Source organism: Salvelinus fontinalis, chromosome 9 (assembly GCF_029448725.1).
Source record: "Salvelinus fontinalis isolate EN_2023a chromosome 9, ASM2944872v1, whole genome shotgun sequence".
NCBI classification, from domain to species: Eukaryota; Metazoa; Chordata; class Actinopteri; order Salmoniformes; family Salmonidae; genus Salvelinus; species Salvelinus fontinalis.
The window spans coordinates 19,832,600-19,857,458 of record NC_074673.1 but is presented as its reverse complement, the minus strand read 5'-3'; the positions used below and the strand labels follow the sequence as shown (position 1 = coordinate 19,857,458).

The window sequence follows — 24,859 nt, the reverse complement described above, 5'->3', positions numbered from 1 at the left end:
GATAGATAATTATGTTTGTTTAGTGTTTTCCAATTTTCCAAGAAGTGGTTAGAGTCTATGGATTCTTCAATTACATTGAGCTGATTTCTGACGTGCTGTTCCTTCTTTTTTCCGTAGTGTATTTCTGTATTGTTTTAGGGATTCACCATAGTGAAGGCGTAGACTCGGGTTTTCCAGTCTTTATATTTTTGGTTTGACAGGTTTCTCAATTTCTTTCTTAGATTTTTGCATTCCTCATCAAACCATTTGTCATTGTTGTTCATTTTCTTTGGTTTTCTATTTGAAATTTTTAAATTTGATATGGAAGCTGAGAGGTCAAATATACTGTTAAGATTTTCTACTGCCAAGTTTACACCTTCACTATTACAGTGGAACGCCTTGTCCAGGAAGTTGTCTAAAAGGGATAGAATTTGTTGTTGCCTAATTGTTTTTTGGTAGGTTTCCAAACTACATTCCTTCCATCTATAGCATTTCTTAATATTACACAGTTCCTTTGGCTTTGATGCCTTATGATGGAAAATTGCTCTGTTCAAGTAGACTGTGATTTTGCTGTGGTCTGATAAGGGTGTCAGTGGGCTGACTGTGAATGCTCTGAGAGACTCAGTACTACTGCCAAGAGATGAGCTATAGGTGTACCTACCATAGGAGTCCCCTCGAAGCCTACCATTGACTATGTACATACCCAGCGTGTGACAGAGCTGCAGGAGCTGTGACCCGTTTTGTTGGTTATGTTGTCATAGTTGTGCCTATGGGGGCATATGGGGGAGGGAATGCTGTCACCTCCAGGCAGGTGTTTGTCCCCCTGTGTGCTGGCGGTGTCAGGTTCTTGTCCGGTTCTGGCATTTAGGTCGCCACAGACTAGTACATGTCCCTGGGCCTGGAAATGATTGATATCCCCCTCCAGGATGGAGAAGCTGTCTTCATTAAAGTATGGGGATTCTAGTGGGAGGATATAGGTATATAGGAGGACTTTTTTCTCTGTTAAGATAATTTCCTTTTGAATTTCGAGCCAAATGTAAAATGTTCCTTTTTTGATTAATTTAATTGAGTGAGTTAGGTCTGCTCTATATCAAATTAGCATACCCCCTGACTCCCTTCCCTGTTTCACACCTGGTAGTTTGGTGGATGGGACTACCAGATCTTTTTTTTATGAAAAAAATATTTCACCTTTATTTAACCAGGTAGGCCAGTTGAGAACAAGTTCTCATTTACAACTGCGACCTGGCCAAGATAAAGCAAAGCAGTGCGACAATAAACAACAACACAGAGTTACACATGGAATAAACAAATGTACAGTCAATAACACAATAGAAAAATCTATATTCAATGTATGCAAATGGAGTAAGGAGGTAAGGCAATAAATAGGCCATAGTAGCGAAGTAATTACAATTTAGCAAATTAACACTGGAGTGATAGATGTGCAGATGATGATGTGCAAGTAGAAATACTGGTGTGCAAAAAGAGCAAAAAAATAATAATAAAAACAATATGGGGATGAGGTAGGTAGTTGGTTGGGTGGGCTATTTATAGATGGGCTGTGTACCGCTGCAGTGATCGGTAAGCTGCTCTGACAGCTGACACTTTGGGGAGGTGTTGGCTTTGGGGATGACCAGTGAAATATACCTGCTGGAGCGCGTGCTACGGGTGGGTGCTGCTATGGTGACCAATGAGCTGAGATAAGGCGGAGCTTTACCTAGCAAAGACCTATAGATGACCTGGAGCCAGTGGGTCTGGCGACGAATATGTAGCGAGGGCCAGCCGACGAGAGCATACAGGTCGCAGTGGTGGGTAGTATATGGGGCTTTGGTGACAAATCGGATGGCACTGCTATAGACTGCATCCAGTTTGCTGAGTAGAGTGTTGGAGGCTATTTTGTAAGGAGTATTGTCAGTTTTACGAGGGTATGTTTGGCAGCTTGAGTGAAGGAGGCTTTGTTTGCGAAATAGGAAGCCGATTCTAGATTTAATTTTGGATTGGAGATGCTTAATATGAGTCTGGAAGGAGAGTTTACAGTCTAGCCAGACACCTAGGTATTTGTAGTTGTCTACATATTCTAAGTCAGAACCGTCCAGAGTAGTGATGCTAGTCGGGCGGGCGGGTGCGGGCAGTGATCGGTTGAAGAGCATGCATTATTTTTACTTGCGTTTAAGAGCAGTTGGAGGCCACGGAAGGAGTGTTGTATGGCATTGAAGCTCGTTTGGAGGTTTGTTAACACAGTGTCCAAAGAAGGGCCAGAAGTATACAGAATGGTGTCGTCTGCATAGAGGTGATTAAGGAATCACCAAGAGCGACATCATTGATATATACAGGATGACAAGGTCTGTATTTCCAAATTCTTTGATGAAGTCCAGGTTCCTGCTCTTTAGGCCAAAGACAGATGACCTCAGGCTTTGGATATTCCAGGATGAGATAGTGAAGGCTTTGTGTTCCATAAAGTGTCCAATGTTGTTGGTCGTGTGGTTTGGCCTCAGCCTAGTAAGTGTGAGCAGAGCTTCCTGAGCATCTGGTACATGCCATTGGCTTGGGCTAGTGTAAGAGTGGGGGTTGGGCCTGTTTGCCCGCTCACAGCCTGGGCATATGTGTGACTTCCATGTTGAGGCCCTCTTTGCGGAGGTGGGATGCTTGGGGGGGGGGGGGGGGGGGGGGGGGCAGGAGGGGCATAGGTCTGATTTTTGGGGGCCTAAATGGGGTGTATGCATGGTTGACTTATGGGGGTGTTGATTGGTTGGGGGTGTGTATGTGGCTGGTGGTGTTGTGCTCTGGATGTAGGTCTGTGAAGGTGGGCACTGCTGCCTTGTATAGGTGGACCTGATCATAGAGGCTGTTCAAGTCCCGGGTGGAGTGGTGGGCCAGGAAAACATTTAGTTTTGAGGCACAGTCATGAGAAATACTTGCGTTTACCCGCTGTATGGTGGCAGGGTGGAAGTCTTTTCGTGGTAGCAGGGTGGAGATAACCACTGCATTGGGGAAAGTAGAAGAAGCTTTTTAAATCACTTCCCTTCAGTGCTGTGGCCACCCTTTCCTGCTGTGTTCTCAGGTCGTTTGTGCCTGTGTGTATTATTATATGGCTAGGTGAACCTAGTTGGTCCTCAGACAGAAGATCAAGGGCACACAGGGTGTTTGCACACCAAAGTTTAGACACACTGTGTTTGGGAAAATGTTTATTTTCTTCTATATTTTTCCCATTTGAGTCCATAAGGAGTAGAATCTGTGTCTTGTGTATGACCCCAGTGGGTGTGCGGGGGTTGTCAGGAGGGCTATCAGGGTGGCTGACAGGGGGGTGCTCAGAGAGGGATGAGATCCCCTGGGCTTGGGGTTCTTCATTTGTATGTTCTGCTGTGATGTTAACGCTATGGTCAGGGTCTGATGTGGACTGTTCTGCTGTGGTGTCGAGACTTTTGTCGGGAACTGAGGTGGGCTTTTCCGCTGGCTTCTCTGCGGGGGTGGCCACCTCTCTAGTGGGTTGTTCTCTGTCATACACCATCCCCCTCACCCTCTCCTCCAGCAGTCTGATCCTCTCCTCTAGTGCTCTGTTCTTCTCCTGCTCTTGCTTGGTTCTGGTTAAGGGGCTGTTGTTGTGCTGGACTGTTGTCTGGGTCTGTGCTGACTGGAGTGTAATCACCTGCTGTTCCAGCTTCACCTGCCTTACCTCCAGCTGGGTAAATGTATCCTTCATTTCAATGAGGAGGTAGTACTCTGTGCTGGGAGGTTGACTTTCCGCTGGGGGTGCTCGTCTGTGGGGTTATATAACGAAGAGGTCTGGTCTGACCCGCTCGGGGTGGGGGGTATCTTTCTCAAGGGAGAGCTTCTCCTGCTGGGCTAATTATTTGATTAGGTGAAAGTCCAGCTGAAACTGTTTGTGGTTGCCCTGTACCAATACTGTTCCAGACTTGTACAGATTTATATTAGCTGACTCAGAGTCCTGGTTGTCTAGTATCCTGAGTTTTCACCCCTCGTTAACACCCCCCCCCTCTTAACAGAGGGGTAGTGTGCTAATATAGCACTGTGCCATGCCAGGGGAGGATCTGGTTAATATAGCACTGTGCCATGCCAGGGGATGGTCTGGTTAATATAGCACTGTGCCATGCCAGGGGATGGTTTGTGTGGAAGATGAGGTTGCTGATGTTCCCATTTTTATAATAGTCAGCAAAAAGTGTCTCTTGATTTTCCATAAGCTTCATTTTGTGATCTTTACTTGCCTTATCATGCTTTACATACCCAGGGTACTCTATTTTAATTACCTCTGAACAGCAAGAGGCAGCTTCTAAGGCCTCTCCATTTGGTTGGAGTAGACTGTGGGACTCTCCTGCCATTGTTTGGCTAAAGGGCTTTGACACCTCTCACTTGACACGTCAGTGCTAATTGAAGTTGTATCAAGCTTAGCAGCCTTAATTAGCATTCAGTCCTTATAAAGTAATGTAATGTATTTTTCTTATTGGCTTTTGGAAATAAAATATAGCTTTTCTCTCTCTCTCGCTGTCTCTCTCTGTCTCACTACACCCCCCCCTCACCTTTCTCTCTCCCTCCCTCTCTCTCACTACATCCCTCTCTCTCTTCTGATGTTGCTTTGCCAGCCCTCCTCTCGGTTGATTTAAATGAGCGATAAGTGAAAGATTGTTTACATGTTAACAAAATGCCTCAACCCTCATTTCTATGAATGCCAGTAGGGGGATATAGTATTGTACAAAATCATCTCTGAGAAGAAAACTACGATATGACATTTCCTGATTTGCTAAGTGTCCCAAGGGGCTGCCGTGTCTCTCTCCACGCTGGTTTTAAGGACTCAGCCAACAACTGATTTGCCAAACACTGTGTTAATTATGATAGTGGGAGTATCAAGACTGAACTGAACAGACCAATGCCATTATATTAGCCAGATTTGAGGCTGTTGTCCAACGTTAGATGATGTAGCCTAGATGTCTTGAATAGTGTGACTTCTTCTTCAGGTCACCAGTCTAACTGTCTGGCTTTGGGTCATTTAACTGAATGGTGGTGAAATAGTAATTGCTATGAAGATCGGTATTTCCACTTCGATCTCCCTCTGAATCACATCATACTGGGTAGCTACCTAAGTCCTCAATGGGGTTAATTTCCAACAACAGAGAGGGGCAGAGAGAGTAGGGGAGAGGGAGGGTGTGCGAGTTTGGGCAATAGAGCTTGACTGAGACTGTATCTGTCTTCGCCTCCCCCCTCGGTTGTGGATATGAACACCATTGAGAACTAAGTCTCTGTCTTCTCCAGACTAGATGGCAGTCCTGTGTTAGCTGTGTTAGCTGCACCACTGCTTTCTGTGTTTAGCCGTCAGAACAGCAGACCGCCTGCAGGCAAACAGCAGCCAGCTGCTCACAGCAACAGAGTACAGTTTACACTAACATCTCTAGGCTAGCTCAATATGGGGGTTTAACTTTCAATATGGAAATTATACTTCATGTTGTACATGTAGATATCTGTTATATCAGACTTCATTACAGCATACATCAGCTTTGTATAACTTCCAGTTACAACTTTCTACACAGTGTAAATACCTGGGTAACTTGATGTAGAGTGCTGCCTTGATCACTCTCTATTGGATTTGGACCACTTTTCCACATCGGTCCACATCGTGTGTTCAGTGGAGCAGTTATTAAGAGTCAGGGACTGGACTTGAAGTGTTTCTCAGCAGGAGTGGCTGTAGTTTAGTACTGATGGAAGAATAGACAACTGAGGCAGTCCCTGGACCATTGTGGAAGAGAGGGCCTGTTCCATATTAGGAATACACACACACACACACACACACACGCACACGCACACACACACATACACAGAATCACACACACACACCAGCTCCCATAGGTGTAGGGGCAGAAAGTAATTAGAGAGAATACTTCAGTGGAGCCTCTCCTCTCATCCCCCTTAGTGATCATTACCCTCAACCAATGTTAATTACTTACCCCTCGCTGGGACTGAGGACCGTCTCAATGTGTGTGTGTGTTGCTCAGTACTGTACAAATGGGAACAGGTAGTGCAGCTGTTCCTCTGGCAAAAAAGGCACCTTGAAATCCTGTAGAGAGGTAAAGCTGTAGACACGCTCCAGAGCTCACTGTTAAATCAATTAAACAACATTATTCTTTATATTTCTCTCCCTGTCTCTCTTTTGCTCTGTCTGCGCTCAGCCCTGGTGTTTGTATAGAGAGGTTAGAGTGCTAAGATCTGAGTAATTAATTACTGACTGTCTGCTCCCCTAGCCCCACCCTTAATCTCACTCACTCACTCACTCACTCACTCACTCACTCACTCACTCACTCACTCACTCACACACTGCCTAACCTGGGTTTCCATAACAACCCCACCACCAGGGTATACGTACATGTGGAACAGAATTATATAAAATGAGGGAGAGGGGATGAAAGTGTGTGTGCAGTTACCTGTGGGTGTACGTGCGTGCATGTGTGGTGTGTACATTCGTATGTGCCTGTTTGTGAGTGAGGCAGTGGAGATGAAAGGGAGACAGTCTCAACATCTGTGTGTTGTACTGGGAGTGGAGCCTGCAGCGTCTCTCTCTCATAGATGTAGTGATCTCTGCCACAATTAATCCCTGCTTCACTATCCAGAAGAACATGGCGCCATACTGGATGGCCACCGTTTTAAAAGCTTCGAGCAAACTTTGCTATTTTGTGATTCTTTTGTCGTTTATCTTTACTTTCTTTTCACAAAATGTATCCGCTGTCATTTCTTTCAACCGACAAGAACTTTTGAACATGAGATTGGCAGTTACTTATCTCAAAATTCGACTCATCTGCCCTGTGCTCTTTCTGTAATTGTGAGAGGGGGGATCCTGGTGAGATTAAGGCAAATGGAGTACCGGCCACCTCTTCCCTCCATTCTACTGGCCAAGTCACTTGATAATAAAATGGATGACCTCTGATCGCGGATTTGCTAACAAAGGGACTCTCGTAACTGCAGTATTCTCTGCTTATCTGAAACATGGCTCTCGGACAAGATACCCCTCATGGCTATCTAACTCGATGACCTCTCCATTCACCATGCGGACAGGACAGTGGAGTTGGGGAAATGGAGGGGGGAGGGGTTTGCCTCTTCATCAACATCAACTGTTGTCGTGACTTGAGCGTGGTGAAAGTGTCGACCCATTGTTCACCCACCTTGGAATACCTGATGGTCAAATGCCGACGCTTCTACCTCCCGAGGGAGTTTTCAGGACAAGAAAAATAAGCTGGAACTTATCGTTCGAGGCTATAAACAAGCAAGAAAACGTACATCCAGGGGCTGCTTTTCTGGTTGCCAGAAGAGACGATGCTCAACTTCCATCAACACGTCTCCCTTGCCACTAGGTGCGATAAAGTCCTACAGTGTCTTGCGAAATAATTCACCCCCTTGGCATTTTTACTATTTTGTTGCCTTACAACCTGGAATTAAAAGGGATTTTTTTGGGAAGCTGCAAAATATTTGTTATTGTGAAAAAAACAAAAAAATAAGACAAAAAAATGGAAAACTTGAGCGTGCATAACTATTCACCCCCCAAAGTTAATACTTTGTAGAGCCACCTTTTGCCAGCAATTACATTTGCAAGTCTCTTGGGATATGTCTCTATAAGCTTGGCACATCTAGCCACTGGGATTTTTGCCCATTCTTCAAGGCAAAACTGCTCCAGCTCCTTCATTTTGGATGGGTTCCACTGGTGTACAGCAATCTTTAAGTCATACCACAGATTCTCAATTGGATTGTGGTCTGGGCTTTGATTAGGCCATTCCAATACATTTACATGTTTCCCTTTAAACCACTTGAGTGTTGCTTTAGCAGTATGTTTAGGGTCATTGTCCCGCTGGAAGGTGAACCTCCGTCCCAGTCTCAAATCTCTGGAAGACTGAAAGAGGTTTCCCTCAAGAATTTCCCTGTATTTAGCGCCATCCATCGTTCCTTCAATTCTGACCAGTTTCCCAGTCCCTGCCAATGAAAAACATCCCCACAGCATGATGCTGCCACCACCATGCTTCACTGTGTGGATGATGTTCTCGGGTGATGAGAGGTGTTGGATTTGTGCCAGACATAGCGTTTTCCTTGATGGCCAAAAAGCTCTCATCACCCCGAGTACTTTCTTCCATATGTTTGGAGAGTCTCCCACATGCCTTTTGGCGAACACCAAACATGTTTGCTTATTTTTTTCTTTAACCTCTCTAGGGTACGTGGGACGGTAGCGTCCCACCTCTTCAACAGCCAGTGAAACTACAGGGCGCCAAATTCAAAACAACAGAAATCCCATAATTAAAATTCCTCAAACATACATGTATTTTACACCATTTTAAAGATACACTTGTTGTAAATCAAGCCACAGTTTCCGATTTCAAAAAGACGAAAGCAAACCAGAAGATTATGTTAGGTGAGTGCCTATTCACAGAATAACACAGCCATTTTTCCAGCCAAAGAGAGGATTAACAAAAAGCAGAAATATAGATAAAATTAATCACTAACCTTTGATGATCTTCATCAGTTGACACTCATAGGACTTCATGTTACATAATACATGTATGTTTTGTTCGGTAAAGTTCATATTTATATCCAAAAATCTGAGTTTACATTGGCGCCTTACGTTCAGAAGTCACGAAACATCCTTTGATTTTGCAGAGAGCCACATCAATTTACAGGAATACTCATAATAAACATTGCTAAAAGATACAACTCTTATGCATGGAATTTTAGATGCACTTCTCCTTAATGCAACCGCTGTGTCAGATTTCAAAAAAGCTTTACGCAAAAAGCAAACCATGCAATAATCTGAGTCGGCGCTCAGAGCCCAATCAAGACACAGATATAGCCGCCATATTATGCAGTCAACAGAAGTCAGAAGTAACATTATAAACATTCACTTACCTTTGATGAACTTCATCAGAATGCACTCCCAGGAATCCCAGTTCCACAATAAATGTTTGTTCGATAATGTCCATCATTTATGTCCAAATTCCTCCTTGTTGTTCTAGCGTTCAGTACACTTTCCAAACTCACGACGCGCAGACAGGTCCAGCGGAAAGTACGGGCGAAAAGTTTAAAAAGTTATATTACAGTCCGTAAAAACATGACAAACGAAGGATTGAATCAATCTTTAGGATGTTTTTAACATAATTCTTCAATAATGTTCCAACCGGAGTATTCCTGTTTCTTCAGAATTGCGATGGAACAGAGCTCGCTCTCACGTGAACGCGCATGGTCAGAGCATGGTCACTTCATGGCAGACCTGACTCATTCCTTTCTCCTTCGGCCCCACTAAACAGTAGAGGCATCAGACAAGGTTCTAACGACTGTTGACATCTAGTGGAAGCCTTAGGAAGTGCAACATTATCAATATCCCATTGTATCTTCAATAGGAGCTGAGTTGAAAATCGACCAACCTCAGATTTCCCACTTCCTGGTTGGATTTTTTCTCAGGCTTTTGCCTGCCCGATGAGTTCTGTTATACTCATAGACATCATTCAAACAGTTTTAGAAACTTCAGAGTGGTTTCTATCCACATCGACTAATAATATGCATATTCTAGCTTTTATGGCTTTGTAGCAGGCCGTTTACTCTGGGCATGCTCTTCATCTGGACGTGAATATACTGCCCCCTACCCCAAAGAAGTTAAGCAATGGCTTTCTACTGGACGCTCTTCCATAAAGCCCAGCTGTGTGGAGTGTACTGCTTAAAGTGGTCCTGTGAACAGATTCTCCAATCTCCGCTGTGGAGCTTTGCAGCTCCTTCAGGGTTATCTTTGGTCTCTTTGTTGCCTCTTTGATTAATGCCCTCCTCTCCTGGTCCGTGAGTTTTGGTGGCTGGCCTTCTCTTGGCAGGTTTGTTGTGGTGCCATATTCTTTCCATGTTTTAATAATGGATTTAATGGTGCTCTGTGGGATGTTCAAAGCTTGGGATATTTTTTTATAACCCAACCCTGATCGGTACTTCTCCACAACGTTGTCCCTGACCTGTTTGGAGAGCTCCTTGGTCTTTGTGGTGCCGCTTGCTTGGTGGTGCCCTTTGCTTAGTGGTGTTCAGACTCTGGGGCCTTACAGAACAGGTGTATATATACTGAGATCATGTGACAGATCATGTGACACTTAGATTGCACACAGGTGGACTTTATTTAACTATGTACCAGATCTTATTTAGGGGCTTCAAATCAAAGGGGGTGAATACATATGCACGTACCACTTTACCGTTTAATTTTTTTTATATATATTCATTTCACTTCACCAATTTGGACTATTTTGTGTATGTTCATTACATGAAATCCAAATAAAAATCCATTTAAATTACAGGTTGTAATACAACAAAATAGGAAAAACGCCAAGGGGGATGAATACTTTTGCAAGGCACTGCAGACCACTGTTATTCTACCCGCAAGCAAGCATACAAGGCCCTCCCTCGTCCGCCATTCGGGAAATCAGATCATGACTCCATACTCCTGCTTCCTGTTTACAAGCAGAAGCTCAAACGGGAATTACCGTGACTTGCTCCATTGAAGAATGGTCACCAGAATCAGAGATTATGCTACAGGACTGCTTTGTTAGCACTGATTGGAATATGTTTAGAGACTCTGCCGATAACATCGACGAGCTAACCGCCTCCGTCACCGGCTTCATTAGGCCATGCTTCGGCGATGTTGTCCCCACAGTTAACACTGAGGTTGGAGCTAAACTAAAGGATAGCACATACAGGGCTATCCTAGACAACCCCGAGGTTACGGGTGAGGACAGGAACAAGTACAAGAAGTCCCGCTATGACCTCTGCAGAGTCATCAAATGAGCAAAAGGACAATATAGGAATAAGGTGGACTCATATTACACAGGCGGCGATGCCCGCCACATGTGGCAGGGGCTACAGTCCATTACAGATTACAAAGGAATAGCCAGATGAGATCAGCCCAACGATCTCTCTTTTAATCAAATGAAATCAAACTTTATTTGTCACATGCGCCGAATACAACAAGTTTAGACCCTACCGTGAAATGCTTACTTACAAGCCCTTAACCAACAGTGCAGTTCAAGAGATAAGAAAATATTTACCAAATAAACGAAAGTAAAAAATCATAAAGTAACACAATATCAGACAAACTCAATACATTTTATGCACGCTTTGACAATAACAACATCGTGTCGGGTGTGATGGCCACCACCGACTCAGAAGATTGGGTGATCTCGCTGTCTGAAGCAGAAGGAGTAAAGTCTTTAATCAGGTAAACACACGCAAGGCTGCGGGGCTCGATGGTATTCCAGTGCGCGTCGTCAGAGCATGCGCAGAACAGTTGGCAGGCATATTCACAGTAATTTTCAACTCGTCCCAGTCTGTAATCCCCACACATTTTAAGATGACCACCATAATTCCTGTTCCCAAGAACTCTAAGGCTTCATGCCACAATGACTACCGCCCTGTAGCACTCACTTCTGTAATCATGAAGTGCTTTGAGAGGCTGGTCATGGCCCATATCAACTCCATCTCAGACACCTTAGACCAACTCCAATTTGCATACCGCCCCAACAGATCCGTAGACGATGGAATCTCAATTGCAAGCCACACTACCCTCACCCACCTAGATAAGAGGAATGCCTATGTGATAATTCTGTTCATTGACTACAGCTCAGCGTTCAACACCATTGTCCCCTCCAAGCTCATCGCCAAGCTTAGGACCCTGGGACTGAACACCTCCCTCTGCAACTGGATCCTGGACTTCCTGACGGGCTGATCCCAGGTGGTGAGGGTAGGCAAAATCACCTCCCCAACGCTGACCCTCAACACGGGTCCCCACAGGGGTGTGTGCTACGCCCCTCCTGTACTCCCTGTTCACCCACGACTGTGTGGCCAAGTTTGCTGCAGACACGACTAGTAGGCTTGATCACCGGCGACAATGAGACAGCCTACAGGTTGTTGGTGCCGCATCAACAACCTCTCCCTAGAAGTCAGTAAGACCAAGGAGCTGATCGTGGACTACAGGAATCGGGGGGGGGCATGCTACCTCGACGATGCTACCTCTTAATTCACACCTCTGGGAAAGTGGAGGAATTGTGTTTAGAAAAATCTCTCTCTCTCTCTCTCACTCTCTCACACACACGCACATACTCACTTACTCACAGACGCATGCTGAGCGAGGTACCTCAGCTGCAGCTCGGCCAATCAATAGCCTCTGGAGAGTTGGAGATGAAGTTTTCATTTCTCTAAAGCTGCTATAATGGCCTAATACCTCCGCCTCACGGCCCACTGAGAAATGTGTGTGAGTGTGTGAGTGTGTATATCTTTGCAAGGATGTTATACTTTCGCCTCACAGCCCGGAAAGAAATGTTTGTGTGTTTGTGCCTGCGTGTGTGTTTTGTGTTTAGGTAACGGTGGCATCTGGGGAAATGTCATAAATGATTTGAAAGCAGGGAGGAACACGATAATGAAGAAAATGTTTCTGATGGACTACTTACTATGACAACTTCACAGGGGAATTAGGTTTTTGCATGCCTATCTCCTACTGTAGTTGTGTGTGGACTGTGGATCAGTTTTTTTCTCTCCCTTAGACACACAGATTATGTTTTTGTGCTTATTGTCCCTGGTGTTGATTTATATTGATGCACCCCCCCCCCCCCCCCCCACCTCTCTTTCTCTGGGTTGTTTTTATATGCTGGAGAAGATCAGCTTTTGATTTCTTACTTGTCGAGTCATATCATAGTTGACTAAAAATGTCATAGAATCCATCTTTTGATTTAAACCAGAGTATAGTTTGAATCCTAGAGGTCCTCTGTCTGTCTGAGTGTGTATTTGATAATAAAGTTATTTTTAACTGGTCCTATTATACCCAACATCATGAACTACACTCTGCTCTAGGCCCAGTGCCAACCCTGTCACTGATACATAATAGGCAGTACATCAAATTGTGTGAGCGGGTGGGTGTGTAAGTGTGTGTATGACTGTGTGTGTGTGTGTATGTATTGTGATGTCATTTTGCGGATGATGAGAAGTTGGCAATGTGCATAGTGATGTCTATGTAACAATATAGCCACACATTAGTCTATTAAAATATGTTTTAAGTGAGAAGTAGGGATCGGTCTAAAGCCGAAAAAGAAAGGAAATTCACATGAGCACCACAATGCCTACTCCATCCATGCCCTACCAAGGTTTTCCAGCACACAGCTTTGACCTACTACCGTAGCTATGTTGGTCTATTGTACTTCAAACAATGTGTAAAGTATGCAGGTTGTTTAATATTCAAACCTTCTCAAACAGCTTAATTCATACTCTTAGAGGAGGTGCTCCCACAATAATGAGATGTTTGCACACCACACTAATCCCATTATACTACCTTTTCAAGCTTTGTTTTTATACTTACAAGATCATCATGCTTGATTGAGTGAACTGTTTTGTCTTGTAGTAATTAGGTGCCTGCCTGTAGTTCCTTAAACCTTTATTTTAGCAATACATGTTATTTGACAAAAAAATAAATCATAGCACACAACATAACAATAGGTGGTAGTGTGTTGGACACAGTCACTCATATACAGAAGTCTATATAGCCTGTCTGCTTTTCTGATTTCTGTAACCGTTAGCTGACCTGTGTAATATTGACAGAAGCTCATAAACAATAATACACATTTACAATAGGTTTATATATAAATATACATACAGCCTAATGATATATATATATAACAACTAACTAGGCTGTTTGAGGTTTGAATTGTGATTATACAATACAAAAATATGCTTCAAATGAAAACCGAGATGACTCCATTAAAAGATAAATACAGTAGGCTACATAGGCCTTATATATTTCAATCATATTGAAATATATGTAATGTTCAATCAATTGAGTTCTATTTTGCTAATTGTAGGCTACAGTCTACAGTCTTCGCCTCAATTTCCTGATGTGCAGGCTTAACAACATCTGTCCAATGATTTGTCAGATATTTGACTTAGTGCATAGCCTAAGCATTAGAATAATCTGCCTCAATATTTACAGTCATAAGTGATCATTTCTCTCCAGGATTTGATCTGTCGTCAGTATCTAATGTTAAGGTAAGATTTGAATGGAGAACGCTGATCCGAGAGCAGTACTTCCTTTATTTCGATCCTATCAGTATCGATAAATGCTCTATCGACGCCCTTATTGAAATTTCTCCTTACGTGGCGTTTTGAGAAACGCATGTGCGTTATTCGGACGATATACTGTAGAAACGATTCATCTTTAACTCATCACCATCAGGAAACCGGGCTCTAGGTATTACTTCGTAGACATGGCTATTTGCATTTATGGAAAACATACAGTACCAGTCAAAAGTGTGGACACACCTACTCATTCAAGGGTTATTCTTTTTGTTTACTATTTTATACATTGTATAATAATAGTGAAGACATCAAAACTATCAAATAACACATATGGAATCACGTAGTAACCAAAAAAGTGTGAAACAAATGTAAAAAAAAATTATATTTGAGATTTTTAAAGTAGCCACCCTTTGCCTTGATGACAGCTTTGCATGACAGCTTTGCACACTCTTGGCATTCTCTCAACCAGCTTTACCTGAAATGCTTTTCCAACAGTCTTGAAGGAGTTTCTCACTCTGCCGTCCAACTCTTCCCAAACCATCTCAATTGGGTCGAGGTCGGGTGATTGTGGAGGCCAGGTCATCTGATGCAGCACCTCATCACTCTCCTTCTTGGTCAAATAGCCCTTACACAGCCTGGAGGTGTGTTGGGTCATTGCCCTGTTGAACAAATGATAGTGGGACTAAGCGCAAACCAGATGGGATGGCATCTGAATACCTAGGATAGGACAAAGTAATCCTTCTAACCCCCCCCCCCCCCCCTTAAAAGATTTAGATGCACTATTGTAAAGTGGTTGTTCCACTGGATGTCATAAGGTGAATGCACCAATTTGTAAGTCGCTCTGGATAAGAGCGTCTGCTAAATGACTTAAATGTTAAATGTTAATGGCATATCGCTGCAAAATGCTGTGGTAGCCATGCTGGTTAAGTGTGCCTTGAATTATTAATAAATCCCAGACAATGTCAACAGCAAAGCACCCCCACACCATCAGACCCTCTCCTCCATGCTTTACGGTGGGAACCACACATGTGGAGATCATCCGTTCACCTACTATGCGTCTCACAAAGACATGGCAGTTGGAACCAAAAATCTCAAACTTGGATTCATCAGACCAAAGTACAGATTTTCACCGGTCTAATGTCCATTGCCCGTGTTTCTTGGCCCAAGCAAATCGCTTCTTCTTATTGGTGTTCTTTAGTAATTGTTTCTTTAAAGCAATTCGACCATGAAGGTCTGATTCACACAGTCTCCTCTGAACAGTTGATTTGAAATGTGGCTGTTACTTGAACTCTGTGAAGCATTTATCTGGCCTGCAATTTCTGAGGCTGGTAACTCTAATGTACTTATCTTCTGCAGCAGAGGTAACCCTGGGTCTTCCTTTCCTGTGGCGGTACTCATGAGAGACAGTTTCATCATAGCGCTTGATGATTTTTGCAACTACACTTGAAGAAACTTTCAAAGTTCTAGAAATGTTCCGTATTGACTGACCTTCATGTCTTAAAGTAATGATGGACTGTCATTTCTCTTTGCTTATTTGAGCTGTTCTTGACATAATATGTACTTGGTATTTTACCAAATATGACTATCTTCTGTATACCACCCCTACCTTGTCACAACACAACTGATTGGCTCGAACACATTAAAAAGGAAAGAAATTTCACAAATTAACTTTAACAAGGCACACCTGTTGAATTTAAATGCATTCCAGGTGATTACCTCATGAAGCTGGTTGAGAGAATGCCAAGAGTGTCCAAAGCTGTTATCAAGGCGAAGGGTGGCTACTTTGAAGAATCTCAAATCTAAAATATATTTTGATTTGTTTCACACTTTTTTGGTTACTACATGATTCCATATGTGTTATTTAATAGTTTTGATGTCTTCACTATAATTCTACAATGTAGAAAACAGTAAAAATAAAGAAAAACCTTTGAATGAGTAGGTGTGTCCAAAGATTGGACTGGTACTGTGTGATTCTCCCTTTAAGGAGGAGAGGAGGGTGACAATCAACAGCTGTTTTACATTAAGCACATACCAGTTCCTGTAAGTCACTCTAAAAGTACTGAATAAGTTGGCTGAGTGAGTCCACCCAGACCCCGCATTTATTCTACATGTTTGAAACAGCGATGCTGTCAGTCGAGTCTGGTACGTTGTCTGATGCTAGCATAAATTTGCACACTTGCAGTGCACAACTTAACTGAGGCTCTGTTTACATGTACGTTTGGGGTTCAACCATGGTGTAGCTAGCTTGCTGTTTCTTAACAAAGGAATTTGCTTACTCTGTTGTGGTCTTGGTTGTTCTTAGTCAAGGAAATGCAGCGTAGCTAACTGCAATGTTATAACTGTCTGAAATCTAGCTACCTCCTCTTACCGTAGCTTGGTCTACGTAGCCTACCTAAATAGTTTTGCAATGCCCATTGCATGCATTGTAAGGTAGCTAGCTAGCTGTGTGACAGTTTCCCAAAGTTTGACGTTGGCTTTGAACCTGCTTTGAACCTATTTAGCTAGCTATCTATGTTTTGTGGAAGAATGTAGCTACGATATATTATCAACATTGAGTTGTGGTACAGTCTTGTTGGGGTAACGTTGGCTACCTAACTAGCTAGTTTGGTAAGCAATGCATCGCATTGATTGTTAGCTAGCACTAGCAATGCAAATGAACGTGATCAGCATGGTAATACCATATACCCCCAGTACAGAAACTGTAGGTATGAAAATCGGGATATCATCCAACCCTAGTGTGCACTAATGTTGGGATTAGTTACTTGAAAAAGTAATATTAATTATTACTTGTTACATTTAACAAAAGTAACACGTTACTATACAATGGTCCCTCTATTCATTTCTATGGACAGCAGCTGTCATGACATTTTTGTCATGACACCTGGTAGAGATATGATTCTGGAAGTAATGCACGTTTGACAATGTAATGTTGTTTGACAAAGTAACTAATAATATTACCCAATTAGAGTTGTGTAAAAGTTGTGTGTTACTTTACGTTAGTTAAATCTGATTACATAACACAACTTTTTTTTATTATTATTGTTTTTTTTTATCCCCTTTTCTCCCCAATTTTCGTGGTATCCAATCGCTAGTAATTACTATCTTGTCTCTCATCGCTACAACTCCCGTACGGGCTCGGGAGAGACGAAGGTCGAAAGCCACGCGTCCTCCGAAGCACAACCCAACCAAGCCGCACTGCTTCTTAACACAGCGCGCCTCTAACCCGGAAGCCAGCCGCACCAATGTGTCGGAGGAAACACCGTGCACCTGGCCCCCTTGGCTAGCGTGCACTGCGCCCGGCCCGCCACAGGAGTCGCTGGAGCGGGATGAGACAAGGATATCCCTACCGGCCAAACCCTCCCTAACCCGGATGACGCTAGCCCAATTGTGCGTCGCCCCACGGACCTCCCGGTCGCGGCCGGCTGCGACAGAGCCTGGGCGCGAACCCAGAGACTCTGGTGGCGCAGCTAGCACTGCGATGCAGTGCCCTAGACCACTGCGCCACCCGGGAGGCCCCATAACACATTACTTTTGTAACACTTTACCCCCAACACTGGTGTGCACGATACATACGTATGTATGCTTGTTTGTTTGTCTGTGTGTGTGTCTTGTAGCCCTGCAGAGGCATGGCTGATATTCTGCTCTTCTCTCCCAGAGCTTTAATTGCTGCACTTGGCAGACAGTCACGACACCTGGTGATGGGGGGAGTTTAAAGGGAGAGAGAGGTTGGTCAGAAGGGAGGCAGAAAGAGAGAGTGTGTGTACATGTGTGTGTATGTGCGCATGCATGTGTGGGCGTGTGCGTTAGCAGATCATTAGCTAAGTCTCTGTTTGGTAGCATGATGACCCGAGAATCAGTAGCCCAGAGAACCAAAGCAGGACTTAACTAACATGTCAACAGACACACACAAATGCTGACCTTCCCAAAAAACACACACAACCGCCTCACACACAGGCTAAACATCTGACACACACGTGTTCCTTGGCCCATGGGATGTATCAGAGATCATCTATGACATCATTGCACACTGATGCTATAGATGTGAGCCATCTAAGCCAAAGTGTGGAGGTACTGATACTGATAGACGCCAGCTAATAGGCAGGAGTCAGAGATGCATGCTGACATCTGCAGGATAACATAATGTAATGTCTGACCCAGATCTGCTTTTCCCACTGACGGTAGAGGAGATCAATAGTCATGAAGGCTGTGTGTGGATGAGTAAAGCTGGACTGTGTTAGCCTGACTCTTATTTCCCACGTTGATGAAAAGAAAGTGGGTCAATACACTGCTCGTCTGCCCACACACACACGCTCATACATGCATACATACTGTACATACATACAGACTTTGTCTCTCTTATGCACATTAATGCCTATTTTTTAACAGAATACCCTTCTTTCCTATCTTATTTTCAGTCCACTCTCTCAAACTTACCTCTCTCTCCCTCTCTCATTGCTCTGCTGTGTTGTGCTCAGTGATCCAGCTCTGAGGGCTTGAAGGCCAGTGTTGGAGTAAACACAGTGAAATATTAATGAGTGTTCACAGAACACCAGGCCACAGCTCCAACAATGTAATAGGAGCAGGAAATGAACAGCTCTACGATACAGATACATTAACCTCCCAGATTCACATTATAGCCTGCAATCCTGCAGAGAAACACAATCAAATCAAATCAAATTGTATTAGTCATATGCGCTGAATACAACAGGTGTAGACCTTACAGTGAAATGCTTACTTACGGGCCCCTAACCAACAATGCAGTTTCAAAAAAATATGGATAAGAATAAGAGATAAAAGTAACAAGTAAATACAGAGCAGCAGTAAATAACAATAGCGAGACTATATACAGGGGGGTACGGGTACAGAGTCAATGTGCAGGGACACCGGTTAGTTGAGGTAGAATGTACATGTAGAGTTATTGAAGTTACTATGCATAGATGACAACAGAGAGTAGCAGTGGTGTAAAGAGGGTGTGTGTCTATGTGTGTGTATGTAGTTCAGTTCTAAACTATGTCTATTTAGACTCAGTTGGCACTTTGTTTAGGTGGGCAAAGTTTGTGGTGTAAAGACCACGAAATTAACCTGAATCAGGGCTGCTCACCCTTTACATCACACACATGCAAGCATACATCAATTTCTACACAATGACATCTGAGTTCTTACCCTTACCTCTCACTCACTCACTCAGACAGGAAATACACAATCTGTATCCTCCATGGATCAGCTGCACCTTGGTTGAGAGCTTTTTGAAGCAAGACTAAGTTTTGTTAGTGATCTCGAAGAAGTCTTCAACATAAGAGTTAATAAAGTATTTACTAAATAAACTTAAGTTGAATAGAAAGTAACACTGCTATATACAGGGTCAATGTGTGGGGGTACAGGTTAGTCGAGGCACATTTGACATGTAGGTAGAGGTAAAGTGACTATGTATAGATAATAAACAGCATGTAGCAGCAGAGTAAAAAAATATGAGGTGGGGGTCAATTCAAATAGTCTGGGTAGCCATTTGATGAGCTGTTCAGCAGTCTTATGGCTTGGGGGTAGAAGCTGTTCAGCAGTCTTATGGCTTGGGGGTAGAAGCTGTTCAGCAGTCTTATGGCTTGGGGGTAGAAGCTGTTCAGGAGCCTTTTGGACCAAATCACATTATCTGTCACATGCTTTGTAAAAAAAATAGGTGTAGACTAACAGTGAAATGCTTACCCAACAATAAATGTATATTAAAATATAATAGACAAATATAAGAAGAAGAAAAATAACACGAAGAATAAATGCACAATGAGTAACTCAAACTTTTCTATATACACGGTGTACCTGTAACGGTAGTCATTTTCTTCCTCCTCCTTGGACGAGGAGAGGCGAGACGGATCGGGCCAATACGCAGAGTGGTTAGTTTACATAGTGATTTAATAATAAAACAAAAACAAGATGCGATAGTCCCGTAGCGAAACACTGACACAAGAACAAACGTGAAACCCCGGCTGCCTAAGTATGATTCTCAATCAGGGACAACGATTGACAGCTGCCTCTGATTGAGAATCATACCAGGCCGAACACACAAAATCCCAACATAAAAATCTCACATCGACAACCCACCCAACTCACGCCCTGACCATACTAAATAAATACACAAACAAGGGAAAACAGGTCAGGAACGTGACAGTACCAGTACTGAGTTGATGTGCAAGGGGACGAGGTAATTGAGGTAGCTTTATGTACATATAGGTCGGGATAATGTGGCTAGGCAACAGGATAGATAATTATCAGTAACAGCAGCGTATGTGATGATTCAAAACGGTTAGTGCAAAAATAGTCTGGATAGCTATTGGTTAACTATTTAACTATCTATATAGCAGTCTTGGGGGTAGAAGCTGTTCAGGGTGCTGTTGTTTCCAGACTTGGTGCATTGGTACAGCTTGCCATGAGGTAGCAAAGAGAACAGTCTATGACTTGGATGGCTGGAGTACCGCATGGTGTAGAGGTCCTGGATGGCAGGGAGCTCAGCCCCAGTGATGTACTGGGCCGTACGCAATACCCTCTGTAGTGCCTTGCGGTTGGATGCCAAGCAGTTGCCATACCAAGCAGTGATGCAGCCAGTCAAGATGCTCTTAATGCAGCTGATCCCAATTGTAGCCGGTGGTATTAACGGACATTGCTGGGCTGTGCTTTAATACTATGGACACGTATCCTGTCAATATGAAGTATTGTGCAAGTGGAGGGATGGAGGGTAAGAGAGATGGAGAGATGCGGTGTGCGGGGTCTAAATTGTCTGGCTTTGTGGAAAGCCCTCCTGGGAGAGCCATTGATTATTAATAGGCAGCAGGCTGCATCAAAGACACTGGTACACTGGATATACAGTAGATACAGATACTGCTACAGCGTGGTAGTAGGCGGGGCCAATGGCACGGTCTAAGAGGACACGGAGACAACATTTTTCCTGCAATTCTATACATTGGGTCATTTCATGTAATTTCAGCATTCCATGTCACCCACCATCTGAGGTTGTTCTGAAATGGTTTCTGTAGTTAGAAACAGATATGAGTAGCATTCCTGAAACATTATTTTGTTGAAATATAATTTGATCTCTGAGAAATTACGCTAATAGATTACACCCTAATTAGCAATTTTAATTTATAGGATTCATCTAATCTTTCATATACTGTATATAGTACCTAACATCTGATTTGGACCATACATCTTCCTAACAATGAGTAAGACATGAGGAATTTAATAAAACGATCAATATACCCCCCCACACCCCGTGCCAATCCCACCCCAACAACCAGTGTATTATGTCTGACAAGTAGTATGGAGTTGCTGCTTGGGAAATTGCTTCCCTGTGAAACGGTGATGGTTTCTTCCCCTGTTCAGAGAAATTTGCCATTTCATTTGCTTGCATTCACAGCCTATTGGAGCAGATGGATATAGAGGACATGCTGTGTCTTTGTTACCACTTGACACACTAGATGGTTAAGGATGAGAATATAAATAAGAATGTTGCCTGTGGTGTACAATAAATCACCTTATCATAGTGCTAGGGATGAACTAAGGATTTAACAATATATACCGCTCAGTAAAATGTCACGGTGTAGCCCAGTACATACAGCCAGTTATCACAGGACTAGTGATGTAGCAGAGCTCAGACAGTATGTGTGAACCATATAGTACATACGATAATATCATTTGACTGTAAATAGCCCAATGTCTTTTCAGATTATACTGGTGCTGTGCTCTTACACAGTTAATCTCATTATGGACATCTTCAGATAGCACTGTATGGTGATCAGCCTCCATTAAAACTACTGTGGCATGTGTATCATGGTATCCTGGCCTATTAGCCTGGGGACAAGCTAACTGTGGTCCAGTGTGTTAATGTAACGCTAGGTGACTGACCTGCCTGTGTGTCTGACTGGCCGTAACATCTGTTGTAGAGCAGAGTGAATCAGGCTTTGAGGGGAGGTGTAAACACATTCACTACAGTCAGTGCACAGGCTAAATGACTGCAGGGCTGTGAAAACAGTCCGTCCCTGTCACAATGTTCTCTTTTACCCTTCTTTCTGTCTCTCTCTCCTTCTTTATCTATATTTCCCTTCCTCACTCTGTCCTCCTCTTTCACCCCCATCTTCCCTCCCTCCCCTTTAAAATCTCTCCATGCGAGGCAGCGATAACGTCAGACTACTGTATGATATGGCTGTGTTCTTGGCTGTGTTCTTGGCTGTGTTCTTGGCTGTGTTCTTGGCTGTGTTCTTGACTGTGTTCGGGGCTGTGTTGGGGCTGTGTTGGGGCTGTGTTAAATTTTGATTACCCTGTTGTTGCAGTACATTACACAGCAGGAAATGCAAACTATTCAATGTTTAAAAAGGCTTCTAAAGTTTGTAATTTACACTTGAACATTTCAAACCTGATTTACCCAAACAAAAAATGTATCAACCCTTACAAAAATGTCAGTTAATTATAGACCACACAATAATTCACATGCCCTGTTTCTGTAGGATTATTTTCCTGCTGTGAGAAACTGGTTAAATTAAGATCCTACATATGTATATAGGTAAGTGTGTGTGTGTGTGTGTGTGTGTGTGTGTGTGTGTGTGTGTGTGAGTGTGTGGATAGAGACCTGTGAGTGTGCATGGAATCAGTGCAGATGGAGTGAGTGCAGAGAGTCCATGGGTGAGGGTGTGCAGCCATTGGTTAGCTGTTCAACAGTCTTATTGCTCGGAGATAGAAGCTGTCTTCAGGTCCGAGACCTGAAGCTCCAGTGCCGCTTGCCAGACGGTAGCAGAGAAAACAGTCCATGTCTGGGGTGGCTGAAGTCTGGCAATTTTCCAGGCCTTTCTCAGACACCGAGACATGGCAAAATTGATGTCAAGAACATCCCCATGGCAACTTCTGTTATAAGCTACTATGACTGGTTATGTCAAGACTAAATTATGTAAAGTGAAGTTTAGTGTTACCAAATGACTGTGTTCTGCTGACGTTTCACACATACTTTGCAAAAACACATCAGCGAATAAACACCATTGATAAAAAGTTCCCTTCCTCAACTCACATCCCTTTCTTTTAAGAAGGTAAACTCCTGGATGAAGTTTCAGCATCTCTTTCCACTTGTTACTAAATTAGGTTAGTTTCCATCCTGCGGTTGCCCCTTCAGTGAGACATCTTCATGGCGCAGCCAGGACCATAGAGCAGCAGCAGGGCTTTCTTTAAACATCTTCTCTTTGAGAAGCTCTCAAGGACAGTTATGGGAAATAATGAGCTGGTGTTTCATTTAATATTAACTTCTCAGGAAATATATTGAGTGATTTCCGCAGACTCCTGTACAGGGTTCACATCCAGCAAACATGCAGCAGTTTACTGCAGAGAGGAACCAGAGTGAGCTGAAGAGGGAGAAACATCCTTTGATCAGCTAATACCACCGACCTTCCAAAACACACACAGATAGGAGAGAGCTAATGCTAGATATGGATACTGAATGTATCAGTGGTTAGAACAGGACCACTGTAGGGCCAGAGAGGTGTTGATGTGAAGACAAGTGGCATCAAGGATCCATGTTCTCATCAGACAAGATGTGAAGTGGTCTTCCAGGTTCGAGTAGTCGTTAGTGTCTGAGGTGAGAGGGGGAAGAATGTTGATGAATGAGATTGTATTGTCCTCCATGGAGGAAATTAATTTCCACATGCTCATACATAGACATAGAAGCCACCAACAGTCATAACATTTACAATACCAAACCAAACTTCCCTACACCCATGACAGCAGATAAAACAGACAGAAGACTAAGACAGAACATAAAAAGTGGAATATAATCCATTAGCTGTTGAGTGTTTATGGCTGTGGGGATGAAACTCCTACTGAACCTGACAGCGAAGGAACCAGTACCTGCAGCCATTTACACTTTACACTTTTAATAATTTTTTTTTACCTTTATTTAACTAGGCAAGTCAGTTTGACCTTTTTAAACGTGTTAGCTGGAGTTTTACTGTTCTCTATTGCTTGGGAAGGAGAGTTGTGACTGGTCGAGTGGGACTCTGGCAAATAGTATATATTCACATTCTTATTTTCAATGACAGCCTAGGAACAGTGGGTTAACTGCCTTGTTCAGGGGCAGAATGACAGACTTTTACCTTGTCAGCTCAGGAATTCGATCTTGCAACCTTTCGGTTACTAGCCCAACGCTCTAACCACTAAGCTACCTGCTGCTACCTCACACACACAGCCATATACAGCATATAGACACATACTGTTCATGCGTTTACACAACAAGCAAAAAAGCACGTACCCACACATTCACTTCCAGAGGTGTGTCAGAAAATGACTGGTCCTATACCACAGCGGATACAGTATGATAATGTTAGCTGGGCTGAGCTGGGCCAGACAAGAGCAGAGCGTTCCAACAGAGCAGAGGGAGGCGTGAAGGTTAATGCCTACAGGGTATCGCCATCGATCTGACCCTCAGTGCCCCTGTGACTAACATCACTTCAGTAACTCAGTTCCATTTTGGTTTTGGTTCCCCCCCACTCCCTCCCTCCAATGTGACAGACATGGGGAAACTCTTGTGATTTTCTTTCTCTTATGTGATTCTATCCTAATTTTGTGACACTCCATTGGCTGCTGGCGTTAACCTGTGTTTATGGGTTTGACAAATGGTTATAGTTTGACCGCAAAATGAGAAGAGGTTAGAGAATTAATCCTGTGTTGATAGGTGAAATGGTCATCACTGCTTTGACGCTTCACTTTCAACTGTATTTCAGTATTCGTCACCTCAGAAACTCCTCTCTCTCTCTCTCTCTCTCTATATATATATATATATATATATATATAT

The 24,859-nt window shown here is 43.3% G+C and overlaps 1 protein-coding gene across 3 annotated transcripts in view; it reads left to right on the top strand.

Moving 5' to 3' along the window:
• LOC129862219 (SH3 and multiple ankyrin repeat domains protein 3-like) overlaps positions 1-24,859 on the top strand; it is a 423,372-nt gene that overhangs the window by 48,109 nt on the left and 350,404 nt on the right. The window contains exon 1 of one of the 3 annotated variants that reach the window (XM_055933650.1): positions 16,099-16,185. The exons of the other annotated variants lie outside the window; for them this stretch is intronic. The gene's annotated coding sequence lies outside the window, so the exon portion shown is untranslated. Of the gene's footprint in view, positions 1-16,098; positions 16,186-24,859 lie in introns of those variants that run through there. 3 annotated transcript variants of the gene reach the window in all.